The sequence below is a fragment of the Geospiza fortis genome, unplaced genomic scaffold (genome assembly GCF_000277835.1).
Source record: "Geospiza fortis unplaced genomic scaffold, GeoFor_1.0 scaffold41, whole genome shotgun sequence".
Lineage (NCBI taxonomy): Eukaryota > Metazoa > Chordata > Aves > Passeriformes > Thraupidae > Geospiza > Geospiza fortis.
Window position 1 is genome coordinate 3,503,909 of NW_005054299.1, and position 22,955 is coordinate 3,526,863.

At 42.6% G+C, this 22,955-nt stretch overlaps 1 long non-coding RNA gene across 1 annotated transcript in view; it reads left to right on the forward strand.

Annotated features, from left to right (window-relative positions):
- The first annotated feature begins 9,230 nt into the window (after positions 1-9,230).
- The window catches only part of LOC115948295, a 35,020-nt gene continuing 21,295 nt past the window's right edge, over positions 9,231-22,955 (forward strand). The window contains exons 1-2 of the long non-coding RNA XR_004082125.1: positions 9,231-9,285; positions 13,895-13,990. This is a non-coding gene — a long non-coding RNA (uncharacterized LOC115948295). The remainder of the gene's footprint in view (positions 9,286-13,894; positions 13,991-22,955) is intronic.

Below are 22,955 nucleotides of genomic sequence, written 5' to 3' on the forward strand. Positions count from 1 at the left end.
CCCCTCTCCTCTTTTTTTGTCACTCCCTCTTCTCTAGCAAAATACCAAAGAAAACAAGGCTTGCGGAACCAGTGCTGTGTGTGCCTAACAGGCAGGGGGGAAGGGCTGTACCCTAAAATATCAGGAGGCTCTGCTCAAGTGATCCTGGGGAATGTCAGAATGAAGGATGCAGGTAGAGTGAAAACCAGGTGAATTTGTATATCACAGTGGGTGTCTGGGTGAATACTTTGGATGCAGTGACCAGATCTGTGTGGCCAAATGTGTGCTGAAGACACCGCCAAGGACATGTGACCATGAGTTTGCCAGCGAGGCCTCAGGTTTTGTATTTTGTTAGATTTACGTTTGTGGAGTGAGCAGAAGTTGAATAATTTATGGCGGTGACCACTTAGATGCCATATGTCATGTTTTTTTTAAACCAGTATGGGTTTTTTAATACACAAAAGGGAACAGACACTGGAGCTGAACTTTCTTCGTTTTATTCAAGAAGAGAATGCTTAAAATGCTTGGAGAAAAGGGAGCCCTTTTTATACACTTTGAATCTGCACTATACTTGACTAGTCAGCATCACTCTGTTTTTGCAAGGAAAAATAAAAACAGTGATTGCACAGTGTCACATACAAGATGAAACAAGACTTTTACACAGGTCTCAATAAAAGACCATACTTTAGTGTGGTTCTAAAGTTTAGTGAAAGCATATTTCTGTCCATTGTTTAAAAATGCACATTTAAGTGAACAGCCATTCAATTCCCACCCCAGTCTAGAAATGGTGGCCTCGATGTCATAGGCAAATTTTTGTAGGTGGTTAGCACTGATATTTCTGGGACATCACAGTGGAAATATTCTATTGTGTATTTTATTTTGCTGTGAGAAACAAGAAAACCTTGCAAGCTCAGAGTTCACATGTCCTTTTAAGTCTTAAAATATGTTAATTTTACATGCCAAAGTCTTAAGAAGTGTTTGACTGCCCGTGGCTTTTGTGTGCATCTCCAGATGGCAGATGCCATTTTGTGTTTCACATTAATTGAGTAAATTTCCTTGCTCTTTGTACATATTGCAGAGGAAGCCATTCTCTGCTTTCAATAGGACAGAACAGCTCTTTGGCATCAAACCCTTCTGGTCTGGTGGTACTAAAACTGTTTTAAGGTGGAATTCTGAGAACAAGCTTTTGGCAATACAGATTTCCTCTATTGTAGATGAAAGTCAGACATTTAACAGTTATCTTAGAAATATCTTGAGGGTTTTTCCTGGTGAATTGTGAAACAAACCAGATAGGATAACCTCAGGGGTTGAAGACATAATAAGATATAGGTTTTTTCAATATTCATTTAGCTAAAGGAAAAAAAAATTCTCTTTCATCTTGAAGGGCATTGGTTTTTGTTTTTTGGGGTTTTTTTTTCTGCCAGTTTTGGTTTTTCCTCCTCTCACTTTCTAGATAAAAAATAAAAAGAGTTCCCAAGGCCTTTAAAACACCACATTTTGTCCAAACATCAGTCCTGCTGTAGGAATTTGTGGTACAGCTTTTTGGGGCACAGGCAATGGAATAGGGTGAGAGAAACACCTGAGGGATCCTGCCCAGTGCTGGGAAGCAGTGATGGACACCCCACTGGACATCCTCGTGGACACACCAAATCCTCTTCCAGCACAAAGCCCATGGGATCCACGTGGCACCGAGCCACAACTCCTGAGCCACGCACCCCCTACCCCTCACACAAGGGCATTTTAAGTTTAAAAGCTATGTTGCTCTGCATAAAAAGGTGGAGCAGTTCTATAGCTAAACATGCCTTAAATCTGGATGAATTCCTGTATGGAGCTAATAGTATTTATAGAAGTTAGGTGTTTGTGAGGAGAATTCATGAGAATTTATGCACAGCAACACCTTAGAAGTGGCTTGATATGTTTTTATACCAAGATAAAATGAGTCCAGCAATGAGATTTTAAATTACCTTTTTTTTTCATTTTTCCTGTATGTTCACTCTTCCAAACTCCCTGTAGAAGGGAGCAAAACAAATATCCTGTCTGTTTGAAAAAGAATATAGAAGACAGAAGTTAATGTTCATCAAAGAAACCAAGATTATATGTCATGTTAGTAATCAGATTTTTATCATGGTAAGTGGTGTCCAGATATAGTTGAAGTGGGCAGTGTACATAATAACATAATTATGGGTGTTATAGTGACGTAACAGCAGCAGGAGCTCCGCTCCTGACTCCTTTGTTTTCCATTCACACCCACTATGATCCACTGCTATATTTAGTTGTTTTTCACAGTGCTACCTAATACTGTCATCACAAGAATTTTTTTTTTTTAAAGTAATAAAATAAAGATAAGACAGTATTGTTTTTCCATGGAAGCTGAAACACTGGAATCTTTTCTTGCAGATGACAATTCAAACTGAGGGGGAGGGTGGTTCCTTTTTTTTTTTTTTTTTTGTGTTTTTTTTTTGATAGATTATTGTCATCTTTTGTGTGTGAAATGCAATTGCAGTCGAGGCAGAGCGGCAGCTGGTGGGAAGCGTCCCAGTGCCACTGCCTTCTGCGAGCTGGGACTATCTGCGGCTGAGGAGCTGCTCCAGACAATTTAAGGCAAGCTCGTGGAGCATGAAAGAACTGAGATTATTACATAACTAAGTGGTGTTTGGGGATTTAAATAAAGGAAGTTTTGACTGCTGAATTGCTGTACTTTAACAGTTCTCAGTCTATCATTTTTGGCACAGCTGGTTTGTGTGGCGCCGCGGTTCCAAAGGCACCCAAAAAGCAGCCCTGTACTTCTCAGGTAGTGCTGGCAAGGTGTAGGGCAGCCCAGCTCAGCCCCTGGGTGGTGTCTGCAGCACAGGACATGTCATTCTGCTTAAACTCCATCACAACTGTGCTTCCCAAGCCTGGAAGTTAGGCATTACAATTCTCCCCAAAGAAAAGATCTCATTTTCAAAGAACAGCTTTTGTGGTCAAATACACCTGCTGTGGTGAACTAATTATTGGTATGTGGGGCTGTGTGACACCCGTCGGCATTTTGCTTTGGCCCACAACAAGAAAAAAAGAGGTTTAATGCCTCATGGAGCACTGGTTTTCCATCTATGTCCTTGTTATCACAGAACTGGCTCCTGAATTAAAGCAAAGGCTTTGTCAAACACCACCAAATCAAGTACACCGCAAGTGGACCTTGCAATGTGAACATCAGAAATGTCTTCTGTGTTTAGCAGTATGGGAAAGTATGATGCTGTTATAAAGAATAAAACACTGAGGAGTCCCAGACTAGATGAAGCCACAAGTCCAAGAGCCCTGGAAGGATGCTGTTTGCCAGCTTTACAATAGGTTTATGCAGCAGGAGTCAGCAGGGTTGCCTATCTGTGTTCCTATAGTCAAAGCTCATTCATTCTGTGCAACATAGGTCAGCTCTGGTGCAACTATTGATATCTGTAGAGCACTTGCCCTACTGCTGTGATTTAAAAAAAAAATCAGCACTGTAGCTACAAAGCATTACTGGACTCCTCTGTGTTGTATTTGTTGCAACATCACAGCTCCCTCTTTCTTTAGTTGAGTACATGTACTACATCTTACCCAAAGCGGCGATAACATGTGAACAAAGATGCAGGGGGGTCTGCATAAGAAGAGCTTTCAAAAATTATACCCTCTTCCCAAGATCTTTGAAAAAGTATTTTGACAGCGGACAAACAAAACTCCACTCCTCAGTCTCATTCTTTGCATACATTCAGCAACGCTGCACGGAGGATCCAGGCAATTCAATATTTATTTTGATTTTAAACTACTCCAGAGTAACTCAAACACTGCCCTTGCCTTCTCCTGGGCCTCTTTTGATCAGCTCATCTCTATGTAGGAAGGTGGTCACTGTGTTTCACCAAGTCCCTGTGTACTTGTGCCTTGGAGCTGCCTGCAATGGTCCAGTGTAGTTTTTGTGAGAGAGATGCACGGTGCCATGAAGAGCTGCCCAGACTGGGGCTGCCAAGATGCAAGATAAGAGGATCACTTGTAGCCAGTCTCTCAGAAGGTAAGTAATATATTAGATAACAGTAGCACAGACAACTGATCTTTGTCTACTGCCAAGACAAGCAGTTCTGCTAATGAGATCAATGCAGTCTTCCATATGTAATAAGGCTTATTCTCAGCTTGATGAAGGTGAAGACAGAAATTCCTAAAAAGCTGGATTTTAATAGCCATATTCAGGAAGATCCCACTTTTGCCTCATTGAGCAGTGCAAAAGTCTTGGAGCATAAGACAGGAGATTAGGATCTTGGGCAGAGGAATTCTCTTCCTCACTTTGCAAGGCATATAGCAGACCACTGCCTCACTTTCCCTGACTTCATAGTGTTGCTTTCTTTCCCCAAAAAGAGTTGTCTGACTGACTTGAGAAGCGTGAATGAGGTTCTCATATGCAACAATGCTTAAAGCCAGAGTGATGCCTATAAATATGGAAATTAGAGTTTTACTTTATTCTGGGAAGGGCTGGAACTTTCCTCAGGAGACTTTCTCTGACTTCAGGACTGGTTTCAGTAAGTACCCTTGGCAATGCAAAATGGAAGTGCATGAATAAATTAATTGGAAGATGTACATGCAGCTCCTGCCACTCCCCAAATACCTTTCCCAGCTCTGAATGCAACACAGATTTTAATCATGGAGCAACAGATGATTGATGGATGATTAATAGCTAATTTATGAGATTCATTTAACTTCATTTTACTTATACACTGTATGTAGAATTAGTTAAGGCTTGTACAGGAAAGGAAGTGATGAACCATTGTTCCCATTAAATTATAATGACAGCCTTCCTCATCACTGTATATTTATTATGTAAGAAAGGGAAATGTCTAGTAAAATCTGTATAGGTTAATAACACCTTCATAATATAGTCTCTCTTTTCTATTGACTTGAATAGCCCTCCTACTGACTTTTACTGGATTATTAGAGTTAATTACATCAATTGCAATATAATTGATTCTTAAATACTATGTAGGAACCTCATACAATTAGGGAAAAACAAAAGTCATCTAGACATCTCCGATCAGAAAAGATATGGAATTCCTGCACATTTAATTCCTGTTAATCACCAGTCAGTTTGGACATTAAGATTGCAGGGTTTCTTGTTTTCTTTCTGTTAGGTTTTGACAGAATTGATAGTTTTACAACATTTAACTCAGTGTGCATGGAAATATAAGATTAAAGAGACAAATGTAATTTGCTAAAATCGTTATTTCATCTCCTAAAAGTGAAATTAATTACCTACCTGTCTATATCAAAATACAACTTACTCACACACATGCATGCTCAAGAGAGAAAAAACCCTGAAATAGGTATTTAACATTCAAAGTTGAAGTCCTTTATCCACAGGTGCAAGCAGTCCTACAGATCATGTTTGCTGAAGTCACCAAGGGTCTTCAATGTAAGGACATGAAGCAGAGCTGAACACTGATCTCCAGAGAGCAGATCTATACATTATTTCACTGAGTAACTTTGACATGAGAATGATTTCTAAAGGATGGTTCTGTATTCCAGATAAAGATTACAGACCATTCAAAAGAAGGTGCTTTAAAATAAACCCTCTGAGGGATGCTACAACATTATTAAGCAGCAGTTCAACTTTAAAGCCAGTCAAACATAACATTTTTTGTGACTCTGTTCTTGGTCAGAGTCCCCTGTGGTACCAGCGTAGGAGATGTTAGTAACTTTATTTTTTTTAGCTGACTTTGTTACGGGTCTCCAGTGGCCTTCCAGGAGCCGCGCGGCGTTTTGCAAGAGTGAGTTTGCTTTGTGTTTGTGCAGCTCAAGTCCTCAGAAGGTAAATTCAACACTCTTTGTGCTGCTCCATTAAATATCCTCAACTCAATTTGGTTGGTGTGGGGTTATCACTTCTGAGTTTCAGCTAAACAAGGCATGCAAGTTCTTGTTATGCAAAATTGTAACTTTGGTTACGGTTTTTATTTTTAGTATTATTAATATTTTTGCTTTATAACTTAATTCACACGCTTAACCACACCACAGCAGCCGGCTATCAAAGGCTTCCCTGAGGAAAAATTAAGCACTTGGAGCAATAAATTATGAAAAGACTACATCTAAGGGCACCATCCACCTTGTTCTCACACCCGCTTTAAGTGTTAAATAAATCATAACATCCTGTTCATCGTGCCGTCAGTAGGGGTTAAACAAGTCACTGTAAATGAGCTCCAAATCATAGGACGTAGCTGGCTTCCAAGTTTTTTGTTTGCAAGGAGAAACAGCCCCAGGCTTTTGATAGTTCAGGTCTTTAAGGAAAGTCTTTTTTTCCATTCCAACTACTTCCTGTTAACGTGGAAATGAGAGGAAATGAACATTAAGCAGAAGGATGGGCCCATCCTTTTCCAGTCGTGTGCCTAATTTGTCAGGTGCAATATTGGCACCTGGAGGCTTGTTTTGGCTCCTATTACATCCTTGCTGGGGAAATATCAGGATACTTGTAACTAACAGCATAGGACTTCAAAGCGTTTTTGTTATAGGGAGAAAGAAGAAAGGCTGCCGCCGTTAGAAAATGCAGAGCTGCACAGCCCAGTTTGTTTGCAGAGTGTGTTGTAAACAGCAGACAGTTAAAAAAAAAAAGAAAAGAGAAAAAGTCTGTGACATTTCAATCTAAAACTAGTTGTGGCCATTAAGCCTATAAGATAAATACTCCCTGAGGGGTACATCTACCCCATAAATTGCCTTTTGGAAATACACGTCTTAAGTGTGTTCTTTGTACTTCTAAATCTTCACATAAACCATCCTTTTTGCTGAGAACTTGTCAGCACATTGTCCATTTCAGCGGGAAGCTTAAGGGTTTTGAGGCAAAAGTATTTATGACTGCTGAGTTGCAGTGATGGGAAGGCTGTTTGAAGTGAGTCTGGATCAAAACCTGCAAACGTAAGGTTCCAGAGTCTGTCTGGTGTCTTTACTTCATGCCAAACACCATAGCTGTACTTTCTCTTGTGGGACCTTTCTTGTATTAAGAAACTGTCCAAGATGAGTTAGAGACCCCATGCTTGGCCAGTGTATTAGTGATACATCTCTCTGGATGAATCTATAGAAAAAATGTATTTAAGACTCTTGTAATGAAAAGAATGAGACTGAAGTTGAACTTATTCCCCAGCAGTGTTTCACACTCTGAATTGACTAGGGTTGGTTTGGATTTTTAGAACTGATTCATGTTTTGGCCCAAAGTAACTACTCATGTGCCACTTTTTTTTCCATAATGAATTACAATTAATTAGCATTTAGTGGTGGGAGGAGAAAAGACAGTGTAGCTAATTAATATTTAATTCAGGTAAAACATAGTGAATCAAGCCGTGAGTGATACATACAGATCTGCAGCTGTTCTGAGAGCAAATTCATTCAGATCAGTGAAATGAGATAATAGACTTGGGAAATCCAGCTGCTGTGCAGATGTTGGGTGGAATTTTCCAGGGAGAAGCAGCTATGCCATTTTTTGTGCCTGATTCTGCATCTCTTCCTCAGGATGAGGTCTCTTTTTCTGGAAGGCAAAGTTGCAGAGAAAGCAAACCCTCTGCTGAGGAGACTTTGGTGGGTTTGGGATTCACTGACTCCTTTCTCCCAGGTTATTTCTATCTGTACCTGGGTCAGATGGAAGTTTCAAGGATTTTAGAGTCACCTCTTCCCAGAGAGCAGGCGCTGTACTGAGCCTCATTCCAGCCATCCTCAAGTGGTCTCAGGCTGACTGTTGAAGATGGCCATGTGTTTTAGAGTGACTGGTTTTTTCTTCACCTGAACATTGTCTGGTAATCAATCATTTGCTTCAAGAGTACTGTCTTTTGAAGCCATCATAGATTTCTTTGTTATGCTTCTCTTACTTATGCAGGGCATTAGACTGGTAGAGGAGACATGAAAGGAGTTTGATGATAGTTCTATCTTGGTACTCAGGGCACTTCAGCAATTTTTTTGTCAGAACCAATGATTCTTGGCCTTCATCTTCCTGAGAGTGTCCAAATAACACCAATATAAGGCTTCTTTGTTACAGAATCATAACATAGTTTGGGTTGGAAAGGCCCTTGAAAGGTCATGTAGTCCAACCCCTCTGCAGTGAGCAGGGACATGTTCTGCTAGAACAGGTTGCCCAGAGTCCCACCCAACTGACCTTCCAGGGATGGGGCATCCACCACCTCACTGTGCAACCTTTGCCAGTGTTTTGCCACCCTCACTGTAACTAAGTTTTTCTTTTATCTGTAGCCTGAATCTAAGTTCCTTCAGTTTAAAACTGTTGCTAACTCTTGTTCTATCACTACTGGCCCTGTTAAAAACTCTGCCTACTTCTTTTTTGTTGACTCCCTGTAAGTGCTGAAAGACTGCAACAAGGTCTCCCTGGAGTGTTCTCTTTTCCAGGCTGAACAATTCCAATTCTTTCAGTCTGTCCTTGTCAGGGAGGGGTTTCATCCCTCTGATCATTTGGTCTGGGGAAAGAAATCTTCTGTGGATACACATACAACAGCCACAGCACATTGTTTGATGGCTTCAATGCAGGGGCTCTGCAGCAAAGACAATTTGGCCTAAACTGTTTAGCAGACATTTAAACTCAGCCCAAGGACTTTGCACAGAAGTTTCTGAGGATCACTGATGGGATGCATCCTGCTGATTCAGTGCTGTGGGTGCTTGAGCTTCAGGAGAGGTACAAAAGTGGTTGGCGGTAAGGAAAGAGAGGAACTTAACAATCTTTAACTCCCAGGGACATTTCTGCTAACTCTGGTCTGATTTATGCTAAACTGCAAAGCTACAAGAAGCCAGAAAATATCTGAAATAAGTGCAAGGATTATCCTATATATGCTTTTTGTATATTGGCAAATAACCGAAAGGAGATTGTAGCAAGGAGGGAGCCAGTCTTTTCCCTCGTAACAAGGGCCAGGACAAGAGGAAATGTCCTCACATTGAGCCAGGAGAGGTTCAGACTGGATATTAGGAAAAAAATTCTTCATGGAAAGAGTTGTCACACATTGGAATAGGCTGCCCAGGGAAGTGGTTGGGTCAGTAACCCAGGAGATATTTAAAAGACAGAGTTGTACACTGCAACACACATCTAGTGAACTCACTCAGGGACACGGTTCAGTGGTGGACTTGGCCGTGCTGGGTTTACAGTCAGGCTCGGTGATCTCAAAGGTCTCTTCCAACCCAAATGATTCTATGATTTTCCTCTGGTAACTTTCCCCATTCTCTATGATCCCAGAGACACCAGGAAGGATTAGTGCTGCAGGAGACCACGGTGTCCCCTCTGCCTCCACAGATGACCATTTTCCTGACACTTTCCTGCACCACTCTGAGGTATGTACATTGGCAGCACACAGTTATGCTGCGTGATCTAGGTAACTCACTTTCTTGCTCTGAAATTTTTGGACTTATATCACCATCTACAAACACAGATGGAGTGAATTTTGAGGAATATGTAACTTGTCCTCCTTGTGGATCGTGAAAAGGCTTTGCAGAGAGAATACAGCCTTGCTCTGGTGATGGGTTCCACTTGGAGCTCATCTGGGATATTCTTTGCCATTGTGTAAATTACTACATTTCTCAGCAGCTCCAAGAAATACAAACAAATAAATAAATAAATACATAGGGAGCAATCCTTGACAGCTACAGCAATTGTCAACTCCTTAGATCCCTCATGTCCATGAGTTCAGCTGGGATTGGTGGGCTCCTCACATGCCATTTCTGTGGCTCCGGAACAGTGGCATTCAGCCCTTCCTTTTCCTTTGTTTTAGAGAATTACAGGACAGGTTGTGTGCTGGTGCAAATATAGCTGGTTGCTCTCCACACTGGTATCTTTTTGTACCGTATGTATAGCTTTGATAAGCAGCATATGTGTCTGCTTCCCGACTATACAGTGTTTCCACTCTGATCTCAGGAGTGTAGCTAAATCAATATATCCTTTGTGATGTGCAGATGGAAATAATCGCTAGAAAGATGTATTTCTGAGCTTTGCCCAGTATGTATTTATTTGAGAGGTACAGCTGGTTTATGGAAAGGTACAATCCAAGACCATATGTGAGCACACTGCTAACCCAGCTCAAGCAGCTTTACACTGGTATTGCAGCCCCTTAAGACCATCAGCAGGGCCTCTGGAGGCTCCTTTGATGTGAAGGGAATTGCCAGGCAGGGTCTTGCTTGACCCCTGAGGGGCAGAATGAGAACAGCCTGTGTGCCCAGCCCCTCATGCTCTGCTACTGGCTGCCAATCCTCCAGCATCGCTCAGGACCCTGCTAGCTGCCCTTGATCAGGCTGCCACAAGGTGCTGTCCAGTCCTGCTCCCTGAACTGGACCAGGTGCAGACAGACCATTTCCATCTTAGAGAGGTGTGGGTAAGGTTTGTTGGTGCATTTCTGTCTGCTGCTGATAGTTACTGGATCTAAATCCAGATTTCAGTTCCATAACCAGATACAAGTCGACATGTCCCCATATTCCATGACTGCTTGGGGTGACCCTTGGAATCAAGTTCAGTGTCCAAAGGTGTCTGACAGACTCTAAGTTTTCCATCCTATGATTTAAGAGAATTAAATTTCTGGTAGTTATGCCCAATTCAAGCCCTCTGGATGCTAAATGGGTAACACAGATCTAGTAAACTCATACTGGTACTGTAAAAACTCTTTGGTTTCCTTAAAGGCTTGCACTGTCAAAATTTACATGATGATTTGAATTAGAATACTTGAGGAGGACCTGGCAAACCATTCACATCTGTAAAAACACAGGTTCTGTATCAATACCTGCACCATTAATGACACGCTCCTCATAAAATATTGCGCAGGGCAGATTCAAGTAACCAAAGAAGAGAGGCAAGTGGTTTTTGGTGAGATTCACCTCAGCTGTTAGTATGAGCTGTTCTCTTTCCATGGATCACGCAGCAAACCCAGGACAAGGGGTGCTGTACTTGGGGTACACTATAGGGGTGGCTGAAGGGGAGCACTTGGGTGGCACCATGACCTGTCACACTCCCAGCCTACAAACTGCACAGTGGATATGGGTGCTGGGGCAGTTTGCTAAGAAAACTCAGGTTTGCTTGCACAGATTTATTCACAGATGCTTTAAAATATAGTTCTCTTGTGCAAGTCAAGCTGTGAACACCTGAGTTTTGGTTCCTCCCAGAGCAGTTTCACAAGAAACTTGTGCTTTCTCTCCCAGAGTGGACATTTTCCATCTAATTTTACAACCCAAAAGCCTCACTCCTCTGCATAGTCAGATGTCCAGGCAGAGAGCTCTCCATGAATAAAAACTCTTGGGACTTCAGGTCACAAGCTGAGCTTCCAGTAACATACTGAAAGCAGCCCTGGAAAACTCACTTCTACCCACTGAATTTGGACAAATACTCCTGAAATAATCTATTCTCTGTCTCATGCTGCTCGCATTGCCATCTTTGAATTACTAAGGCTAATTTTAAATCAAGTTACAAATACTTCCTAAGTACAAGAGCCCATTGCTATGTGCTGGAATCATCTGGGAGCTGCTCCTCCTCTTCCTTAGTAGCGAGGTGACATGAGGTTAAGTGAGGCAGGGAGGCCCAGCACCATCAGTTCCCTCCCTAGAAGGGTCAATGCAAGCTGCCAGGAACCTTGGGACCACCAGGAGCCTTGGGAGCACCACTTCGTGCCACACTGGGGCCTTTGGGACCATACTCTCTCCCCTACAACATACATGGATTGTTGTGTGTGTGTCTACAACAACTTTCATTGCAGGATCCTTCAAACATGCCCTTCAGACCTTACAGGGAGTGTCTTTTGCCATGTGAGGAGCCCCTTGGCCCCCTGAGAGGAGGAGCACAAGTGGCAGCAGGGGTTCTGCCCCTCCTGCAGCACTGTGTGCCCCTGGGCAGGATGGCCCCCTTTGCACAGCCAGGCGCTGTGATGTGACACGGTGATGTGGGCTTTGCAGAGGTCAGGCATCAGTCAGCAGCAGGGCTCTGGCACCCCTCACAGCTCTGCTGTTTGTAATATTTATTATCTGTGCTGTGATAATGCTTGAAAATGGATGCTTCTTTCTGAATGAAAGGAAAGTCGCTGCTCGTATCTCAAGGATAAAAGCCTGTCTGGCTGGAAATCAGTGCAGGGTGCTGAAAGCAGGCAGAGCAGCTGAGCCAAGCACAGTGGTCCCTGTCCCTGGAGAGCAGTGCTTTGGTTCCCCAGAGGAGAGGCTGCTGCTTTGGCACTGAGATGGACCTCCCCTTCCTTTTGCCATGGCAGGCAGCGGTGGAAAACCCAACCCACTCTCCAGCATGGACTGCCTAGGCAAGCCAAGCCCTGCAGAGCCTGGTCCTGGCTGGCCGTGATGATAAGCAGCCATATGTCTTGTGTTCACACCCTTACTATTGATTTGTCAGCTCTGCCCCCTCTACCAGCCTAACACTCCAAGTGCTCTTCCTCCACTTGCATTATTTGACCTTGTGGTCCTGTTCTTGGTATATTTAGTGTGATGTAGCAGCAGGAGGTTTCAGGTTTTTCACTAGGTCTTCAGGACATTTTAGGATGAAGGCTGTGGAGTGATGCTGTTAGAGGACAACCTATGAGGAAAGGTGCCTGACAGGACTCGCATCTCTTACCCAAAAGGAGAGGGAAACACATCAAATCCTATCTGAATTCATGGTATAAAGGGACAATGTGAAATGGCAATATTTTTGTTCTGTTACCAAAATGTGAATTTTGCAAATTGGAGTCTTGCTGTCGAAAGGTATTCAATGTCCTTCAAGACACCATTTCAGTGAGCTCACCCCCCAGGACCATGTCCTCATTGGAGCTGTGCGTCTGTGCATGCACACTCCCCATCACAAATCCAAAAATCCTTCCCTCTAACTAGTTTGCAGAGCCTCACAAAAACCTATGGGAATATCTGGTTTTGCATGCAAATATTTACCAAGAAAAAATGGATACTTTTCCACAGCTTCCAGTATGAGGCTTCTTCTGCAGAGAAACTGCCAGCTGTACATGCGTGCTGGTTTGGCACTGGGACAGCTCATTCTCTAGAGAGTGGAATGAAACCACAAACTCCTTTTGCTTATGGAGTAAACGCTTTTCCATGAAGCAGGTGAGAGCATGCCGAACTCGCTCCTGCATTCTAGCTTGGCTGTTTTCTAAATGTCATTTGAAAGTCTCGCCCCCTCCTCCCTCCTCCCTCTGTCCCCAGTTTTATCCCTCTTGCAGGAGGCAGCCATCAGCAACAAAACCACAATGCAGGGCTTGGCTGGCTGCATGCATCCAGCAGCTGCTCTGTTCCAAGTTCTGGGCAAGCCACAGCCATCCAGATTCCCGCTTGTCCTATGTCTTCTGCCTCAGTTGCAGTACAGCATCTTGAGCTAGAAGTACCACTAATTGACCAGCTTGGACAGGTTGCCAGCACTGCAGCACAGTCAGCCTGCTGTCCCCAGTTGTCTGTGCCTTTCCCCCCTTCACTACACTTCCAGCCCTTCCCGATCCAAAGCTTGTGACATCTTCCAAGTCCTCCTTGCATTCAAGACTCTAATTCGGCATGTGGTGTGCTGTGCTTTTCCAGCAGGCTGCTTGTTGTCATTATCTCTCCACCCAAGTGAATGTTCAGGATGGGCATGTTCTTTCTTCAGTTATTGCAGAGGACTAAAATGTAAGCAATAAATGCTAAAGCCAGATTTTTCTAACACAAAACATCAAGCAAAATCTTTGTGTTCTCATATAATTATTCCGAAAGAGTTACATGCCTGGAAATAAAAATGCACTACTGTGTCTTAAAATATGAAGCAGTGTTTTTTTTCAGGATAAGGATAAGAATGTGATTTAAGTTTGCTTTATCCCATTTCTTCACTGTGTTGTGCTGACATGATTGTTCAAAGAAATTGTGCTTTTGGAAGGAAAAGGTTAAAGTTTGCTACTGATATTCATCAGGAGATGGATATTTAATCTTTAATCTCTTGTTCTAGGCCCCTACTTCGGATCAACTCATTATCCCGAATAAACGATGTGTCATTCCCATTATTTATGTTTCACTGCAGCCAAAGTATCTGGACCTCGTTTTGGTAAGCACCATTCATTTCGACCCATTCAGTATTAATCTCCCTTCTAACATCTTTCCTGTCCTATGTGCTGTCCCCTATTTGCTTTTATGTTTTCCGCAGAGTGTTTATAAAAGGATAATCTTTTACAAAGCAGACAGAATTTTTGTGTATAAACTGCTCTGTTTGAATGCCTCATTGATATACCATCTAAACTGAAGTGTTCAGCAAGATTAGTGCATCCACTGAGCCACTGAACTGGGTAAAAATATGGGAACTGCTCCTTTCTTTATAGCGAGAAAGGGTAGCTAATGATGCCATCTTCTTTTAAATAGGATACTTTTAGCAGATGGACTCTGAGAATATGAATACATCACACAAATAAAAAATAATAAACAAAGGAGTGACAAACAATAGGAGAAAAAGACACAAAATGTATATGTGTAAAGACCATGAGCCAGCTTCCATCTTAGTGCAACTGGTGTAAATGCAGAATAATTCAGTCAAGATGACGTGAATTAGAGGGGTTTTTTTACATCGTTGTCACTCACATCAGGAGCTGGTCTCTTTGTACCATAAATGCCGACGATTTCAGCCAGGATAGGGACTTGCAATGCCTTGAAATGCAAATGACACTTTTTTCTCTTTCTCATGCTGATACAAATTTCCAGTGAGAATATTTTGAGCACCATCCCCTCCTTTTTGCATGAAATAAACAAATGAAGACTGCCTGGCAGACATAACATAGACTTATTTCGGCTGTCTCCTTTGCGGCGTGTGTCTGGTGACATCGGGTGCCACCGGCACACCCTCGGAGATGCCGACACTTTATGTTAGAAGAACACAGTATGCAAGTGAATCTGTGCCCATATTCCCACATTTAGACGGGAAAAATCCCAAACAGACATGTGGTAGTATCATTTGAATGGCATAGATTCTTAAATACATTTGTCACGTTGTACACTTGCCAGCTCTTCTTTGAAGATATAAACCACCAAAACACTCCACATTTTATCCGTCATGACTCCGTCAACATGTAGCACTGTTTAGCATGTTATTTCAGTTAAACTGCACTATTGTTGTCCATCTATTATGACATAAACTAGGATTGGTGCCCTTGCATTAAAATTAAATGAAAACTGTAAGAAAGTGTTAGGAAAAAGAAAACATTGAGAAAGTCGTGCCATTCATTTAGCAGTGAAGGAATGAGAGGAGAAATATTAGAGAAGCAGGAAGCACGAAAGGTGCCAGGCACCCCCAGTTCCAGCTCTAAAGGGGATCCCTCATGTTTACAAGAGGCTGTGTGTGGGGCATGGTTCAGTGCCACCTTTGGGGACTGTGTGCAGAGAGGGATGAGACCCCCTGGAATGGCTCCCCCTGTCATTTTTCATTCACCTCCCCCACTGACACGACCCAGACCTGACTTCTAGTAAGAAAACACTGTTCATGGCTATTTCTGGAGTCTGTCAACACCACTGCAGGGTTACTGAGAGCAGTTTGTGGGCTGGCGAGAGAGGTAACCCAGCTTACACCCAGCTTACAGAGTTGTCACTGCTCTTTGGAGATAGTCCATGTAATTTAGCACACAGAAGCAGTCTCAAGAATATAATTGCCTGTTCAGTCCTAAGAAGACTGGTAGTAAGAAAATGAGTCTGTCACCTTCTGGATGCCATTAGCTGAGGTTAAAATCTTCCTGTCATAGCCGCTATTCAATGCCCTGTGCTGGTGGGTGGTCTTGACACAGGAGAGGAAAAACCATATTTGGCACAAATTGGCCTACTTACTGGTGGGATTAACGTTGGACTGGTCTGGAGAGAGCTACTGCCTCAGTGCTGGGACCAATGCTCTCCAGAGACTTGTGTTCAGTGGAGAGCTCTTGCCCAAACCAGTCCCATTCCCACTGTGCTGCAGGGGGCCAGGTACACGACACTGTGAAACAAAAGAGATTTAATGACAATTGCTTGTCTATTTCTGATGTTTTTCACCAGTGGAGGAATTAAATAGAGAATTTTCCTCGGAAAGATGATCAGACATGACCTTCCTGGCCCAAAAATTTTAGTGACAGAGCACTGCTTGTAAGTGCAATGTATTGCCTAGCAGTTTTGTGTGATTAACCTGGAAATCCCACAGGAAAGATCATTTCTGTAGACATCAAAATCTTTGCACAAGTGGTACAGAGATGACTTGTTCCAAGAGTCCATGGCTCTGAAAGGTGTCAGGCTTGCTATAGATGTGCAGTTCAACTGCATGGTGCACTGCATAGCTCAGATGCAGGATGTGGCATCCCTGTCACTTTGTAGTCATCATGTTGGCAGGCCTTATCCAGACAGATTTTTCCAAGCACCAGATTTAAGTCAGTGAAGACTTCATGGAACAATCTTTGGAAAATATTAATGAACAATTCTAGGTGCAGCAGTGTGGGGACAGATTTCTGGGTAATTTAGTGGCACTTAATTAGCCTACTCTTGTCACTTTGACTAACAGTGGGCCTGACATGACCCCCACCAGGAGCTTGGTAGACAATTCTGTGGCTCTAGATCTGTAGCAGAACAAGAGAGATAAAGGGAGGATGAGTGAGAGAGACCAAAGACAGACTGAGGGAGGTTCAGCTGGATCCCAACAGACCTACTTTCATAGACATAGGTAAAGAATCAGAGACTCAATAATAAAACCTCTAGGCTCTCAAGCACTGAGTGTCCATGCAGATTAACTTACATGGGAAAAGCAGAACGGGTTGCTAATGAAGGTGCAAATATAAGACAAAATAAAAATACACTTGAGAGATTATATGATTCAGTCCTATAAAATATGATATATGATATGATATGATTATGATATGACGTGCCACCTTTGCAGCAGATGTTGGGTGCACCTCCAAGACATGGGGCTTGTTGGAACAGTCTTTGCCATAAGGAAAGGCTAAAATCCAGCACTAAGATACTCTGGTAGTGTGGCTGTATCCTGCCTGCTGATTACATACCACCCTGTAAGGTAGGAGAATGCATGACTGATGTGGGTGGACTAAGCCCCTTTTTTCCATGGAACCCAGGTCATGACTACATGAAGAAGCAGGATGTTCATGTGGAGGCTGTTTGCCACCCTTCTTTTTGTGGTGTTTGATTGTGGATAGCAGGAGACAGACCTGGCTGTCACTAATGGAGATTACTGAGAGCGGTCATTGCTCCTAATCTGGGAATACACTCACATAAATGCTAAGCAATGACTTCATTTGATCCTGACCTGTACTGGCATCCCTGCTGCCACTGCTGTGGTTGTATGGACACTCAGGACAGGGCAGTTCCCATGTCCCTCTTTCCACACATTGTCTTAAACATGCAAATGTATAGACACTGCGGGGGGAGAAAGGAAGAGAGAATGCTGAAGTGACAGTGGATTGTTAAAGAACCAGGCTATCCCACCTGTTCTGAAGCATAAAATCAGCCAGAAGATGGTGTATTTTTAGGAGCTGGCTGTACACACTGAAGCAGTATGTCTTGTTGGTCTAAGGGCACGGAGATCTAGGCCCTGACATGATTAATGCCATGTCTCAACAAAAGGGATTTCCCACGTTTATATCACTCAGAAATAGCCTTCCATAAATTTGATATGAGTAGTTGGCAAATGAAGCAGCCATCAAATACCAGTAAAAATATGTTTGTGATGCAATATACACTTAAAGAACCAGAGAACATTAGTATTCCAGAGGGACTCTTCAGGTACCCATAAAAATTGGATGTTACAGAGATTCTGTCAAGGTGGGGAGGTTCAAACCTTAACCTGATGTAAAAAACTGCACCATAAAATTTCTTTCTTCTGGTGAAAAATCAAGATTTCATACTAGCAGTGTGGTTGAAGTGAGTGCTGACTGACCAGGTGACTCCAGCATGCCTGGGATGCATTTGTTCTGTGAAGGACATATGGGAATCTTTTCCTTGTGTATTGGTTGGGGTTTTGGCACTGAGGGGCCAAATGTCCCTTGCTCCAAGTGCACGGGGCAGCCTGAGAGACAGAGTATGTCTTGGGCAGAGAGGGGTACAGACCTTCTTTGCATGCATGAGGGGGTGTAAGGGGGAGCTATGCATCCAGGGAAATCTCTTTAAATAGGATTCCATGTAGGGCACCATTTTTAGCTGCTCTGGCAGGGTGGCTCCATTTGAGGGTCCAGGGTGTAACGAGTGCAATTCCTTTTAAGGCTCTCCAAGTGGAGAGTCTGAACTAATTTCTACATCAAGATTGCACTTTTCCCTAACACCCTTTTCTCTGCTTCCCCACAAGTACCTCCTCTGTAAATGAAATGAAACTCTTCTGGGGGTCCCTCTTGGGATAACCATCCCTGACCACTTTACTTGGAGAATAATTGGGAATGTTTCCTGCAGATGCTGTCTGAGTACACAGAAATGCCAGAGTGATAGACACATCCTAAATCCCTAGACTGCCAGACAGATAAAGATGATCTGTCCCAAAATCTCCCTATCCCTTGTATCACCATGTCAAAATGAAGCAGAAGCCTTTCACACATCATCACTTCTGTTAGCTTAAGTCCAGATCCTTGCATCCTTACTCATGGCTAGTAATGTGTTACTGCACAAATCTCCAGGGCCCCTGCTGGAAGAAGAATATCTTTAAACTTGCAACTGGAATCTAAGTATCAAACCTGCAACAATTCCTTAGCTGTGTTCAAGGCAGCACTAGATAATTTATGAACCAAATTCAGCAAAAGAAAATAATGCTGTTTACTTAACTGGTTCTTCCTCTGGCTATTAGTACTTTGAGGGCTCAGAAAAACACAAATGAATACACTTATAGCTCTTTTTATTGTCCTCACCAAAGAATCCTGTTAGGGCTGGAAGGCAGGTTTTTAAATCCAGAACAGAGAGTTGTAATTGTGCTGCCTTATGTGCACAGCCCAGGCCACTCATTTTGCACCCACCATTTCACTTCATGGTATCATTTCACTTATGGGGACATTTCTGCACATTTGAATACATCCCTACACAAAGTGTTTTGCCAAGTGAGATTTTTTTGGACCTCATTTGGAAAGCTCCCAAAGATCTGGCTTTTGGGTTTCTTCTGAGTTCAGAAAAAAAAAAATCTGATGAAAGCTGAATCAGTTAACACCAAATTGGGTTGATTGAGGGATCCTTGTCTTCTCAGCTAACGGTATGAAAGCAGATAAAGGGGCTGATCTGACAGCTGAATAGATTTCCAAAGAGGGGTCATTTTCTCCCATGCCCAAATAATATGATAGAGATATGCAAGGGTACGTGTGTGCCTTTCAACAGCAGGCAGGGTCTGAGCAGCTTCTCTGGTGTCTGAAGTAAAGAATGCAGAGTTTCTGAACAATCAGGGAGCAGATGTGCTTTCTGTTTCACCTTGAGTGACCAACCACACCAGGAGAACTCACGGCCTCATTCTCATTAGCGCTGTGTGTTTTCATTAGGAACCAGAATGCTGCAGCTCGCAGAAAATGCTCAGCACCATGAAAGATTGAGCCTTTAAGTTTAACAGTGTCATCTTTGTGGTGCCTCCTCACAGTCTTCTGCTGATTATGTCACTCTGAATTCATTCCACAGCCACTGAGACATTCTGATGAACTATTGTTCCTCTGGACTTGTCATTGCCTTTATAACAGTCCGTGGGGGGAAGAAATGGACAGTAAATCTCTTTGGTACAAATTTTGATTCCTTTGCACCAGCTCACATGAAGAAAAGCCTCTGGTCCTTCCAAATGGATAGCTTGTTTTTGCAGGACCTGATGACTCTACTCTTAATTTACTTCTGCAATTTTTATGGCAAAGTTGTAATTAGCTCACTTTTTTTTTTTTTTAATTCTATTTCTTTTATTTTCAGCAGTTGCAAATATGGAAGATAGATTTTTGGACTGTATGTCTCTCATGGTAATCTACTTATTTTGCCTGGTTTTGCTTTCCCTTCTTCCACATGTCATTTTTGACAGATAAGGATTTTGCATGTTGCACATCACCTAACCAACAGTGGTGTTTGATGTGTGGATGTGGAGGCTTTGAAACTTAAGAAACGACTGATTTTCATGAATACCTCAATCTTTTTAAAGGAATCAAGTATTCTGTTATTCACCACAGGACAGGGAGGTGGAAGGCACTTGTTTAGTAATGGAATCCAAAGCTGTTTAGCTCTAAATTAGCCGTGGTAGCAACTGATAGCTATTTGCATCTGAAGGCTGGGCAGTGGTTTCCATAAGCTTGTGGTTTCCATCCAGTTTGTTGTGGAAAGCACCAGTACCACTGCATACAGTGTCACTGTTTGCATTCTCTCACACAATTTCAACAAAAAGGCAGATGGTCTGTTTTCTGACCCAGCTTTTGGGAGTTAGTGAGAGTTCTGCCATCAGTTCCAGTGGCTCTGGATCAAGCCTAAGTAGACAAGGAGCTTGACCTTCCCAAGAGCCAGGGAGAAACCTCCAGGGTCAGGGACAATGTGTGCCACAAAACATTGCACTGCTTCTATCCATGGTCAGAGTAAGAATCTCAGTGATTTTGAATCTGACTCTGGAGCACATTTTCAAACATGTCAATAGCTACTGCAAATTCATTTTCTAGTGGATTACTCACAGCTAACAAAGTTCCGTAGAGCTGGAGAGCCACACATAACAAAACAGTCCTTCTCACAGAGACATCTTTTTATCCCACTGACTGCAAAACTATTACAGAATTCCATGGACAAAAAACCATGAAAGTAAAATAAGAAATGTAACCTTCTGACTTGTGAGTGGAACTATATAATATTTTAAATGGTGTCAGTTCTGATGCTTTACTTTGAAACTGAAGGCAGCGTTTTAACACAGTTTGCATAATTTTTCCCTGTGTTTTTATGCTGAGCCATTACAGGACTCTGCTGTGATGGCAAACTGCTCTAGCCAAAATTGTTGACCTACACACATTTTAAAGAGTATCTTATCTTTTCTACTCAGATTAATCAGGAGCTTTCCTGCACACAGAAAAGCTGTGCTACACCTCTATGTTTTTTTGCAGAAATTAGCATAGGTCACTCCCACTGACAGTGTGCAAGTTAATGTAGAATCATAGCATGGTTTGGGTTTGAAGGGACCTTAAAGATCATTTAGTTCCGGTTCTCCTGCCATAGGCAGGGACACCTTTCACTAGACCAGGTTACTCAGAGCCCCATCCAGCCTGGTTTTGAACACTTCCAGGGATGGGGCATCCACAGCTTCTCTGGGCAACCTGTGCCAGTGCCTCACCACCCCATAGTGAGGAATTTCTTCCTAATATCTAATCCAAACCTACCCTTCTTCACCTTATGGCCATTCCCCCTTGTCCTATCACTACACATGAAAAGTGTCTCCGGATCTCTTGTACCCTTTAGGTACTGGAAGGTGTAACAAGGTCTCCACAAAGCCTTCCCTCCTCCAGGCTGAGCAGCCCTGGCTCTGTCAGCCTGTCTGCACTGCAGAGGTGCTCCAGCCCTCTGAGCATTCTTGTGGCCCCCTATGGACTCACTCCAGCAGGTCCATGTCCTTCCCATGCTGGTGACCCCAGAGCTGGATGCAGCACTCCAGGTGAGGTGTCATGAGAGCAGAGCAGAGGAGGAGAATCACCTTCCTCAACCTGCTGGCCACGCTGCTTTTGGAGTAAATAGATAATAGCTAAGTATTTACAGTAAATAACTGATATGAGACTGACATAATCAGCATTATTTGTATTACCAAATTAAATGCAAAAGAGTTGGAACATTCCAGAATAATTGAAGTGGTCGCTGACACCCAGAATTACATAGGTGACAAGTGGGAGCAGGTTCTCTCTCAGTGAGTGACTGTGTGATTTTGAACAAGCACGTAGCACATGTATATTGCTACTTCCTATGGTGCAAATGAGACTGGTATGATTCTGTCCAGCACATAGAAGTCGAATTATCCCTAAAGGAAGCCCTGTCCCTGAAGGAAGAGCCCTTTTCTACAATGAATTTTACTTTTGTTGTGACATTTTGAAGGTACTACATGGTAATGACACATTGCTCCAGTAATTTTTGTACAATGTCTCTATGAGCTCTCTCCATCTGTCATGACAGCATTAGTCTTGGCATCTCTGATGAAAGAATCAAAATTAAAAGGGAGAACAAAAAGTCAATTTCTAATGGGTTCCAAATACCCATATCTTACAAGCGTGAATTAAATATTGCTCTCATCTTGCAGCCTTCCAGCCACATTACATGGATAAAAACCTCAAAACTATTTAAAATTAAAAATCCTGTTAAAAGCTGAAATATATATGAAGTAAAATAATATTCAGCTGTTTAAACTAACCTGTTGATAGGCTGTCAGCTCATTTGATTTGCACTTCATTTGAATTAATAAAAAGTAAACCATAAGCATAATGATTTACAGTAATATAAAAGCTATTACAAAGGACCTTCATCATAAGCTTCTTTGTCATAAAGCTATTGTATCTTACTTTCAATCACTAAACACTGTTAAAAACATTTCCTAATACGATACTGCCTGATGCAATATACAAATTCCTTTGCTGCAGAGACCAGCTAGAGAGACAAATTGGAAGCTTCTCCTTGCAGAAATACTTAAAAAAAAAAAAGTATTGTCACAGTGTCCTTCACCTTTTCTTGAGGCTGTGCACACATATACAACCACGTAGCTCAGGTTTACCCACAGCCATTAAAATATCTTTATGCCTCCTCCTTTATTTTAAATAACCCTTGGACAGACAACATCTGGTTACTCAAATACCCCAATTTTTTTACTCCTATGAAAAGTGTCATGGACTCAATATTGATCTCAGTTTCATATTTCCTGTTAAAATTACTTGTCCTCCTCCCTGGTGTGCTGCTTTAAGCTGTAGTTGGTGGATGCCTAATGCTACTTCCTTTGGGTTCTCCTCGCCCATGGTATGTGAACAGTCCCCCAGGCTCCTGTCCAGACTGGTCATGCTGGTGCCATGGTTTCTCAGAGGAGATGAGATGCCCCTGTCTGTCCCTGGCAG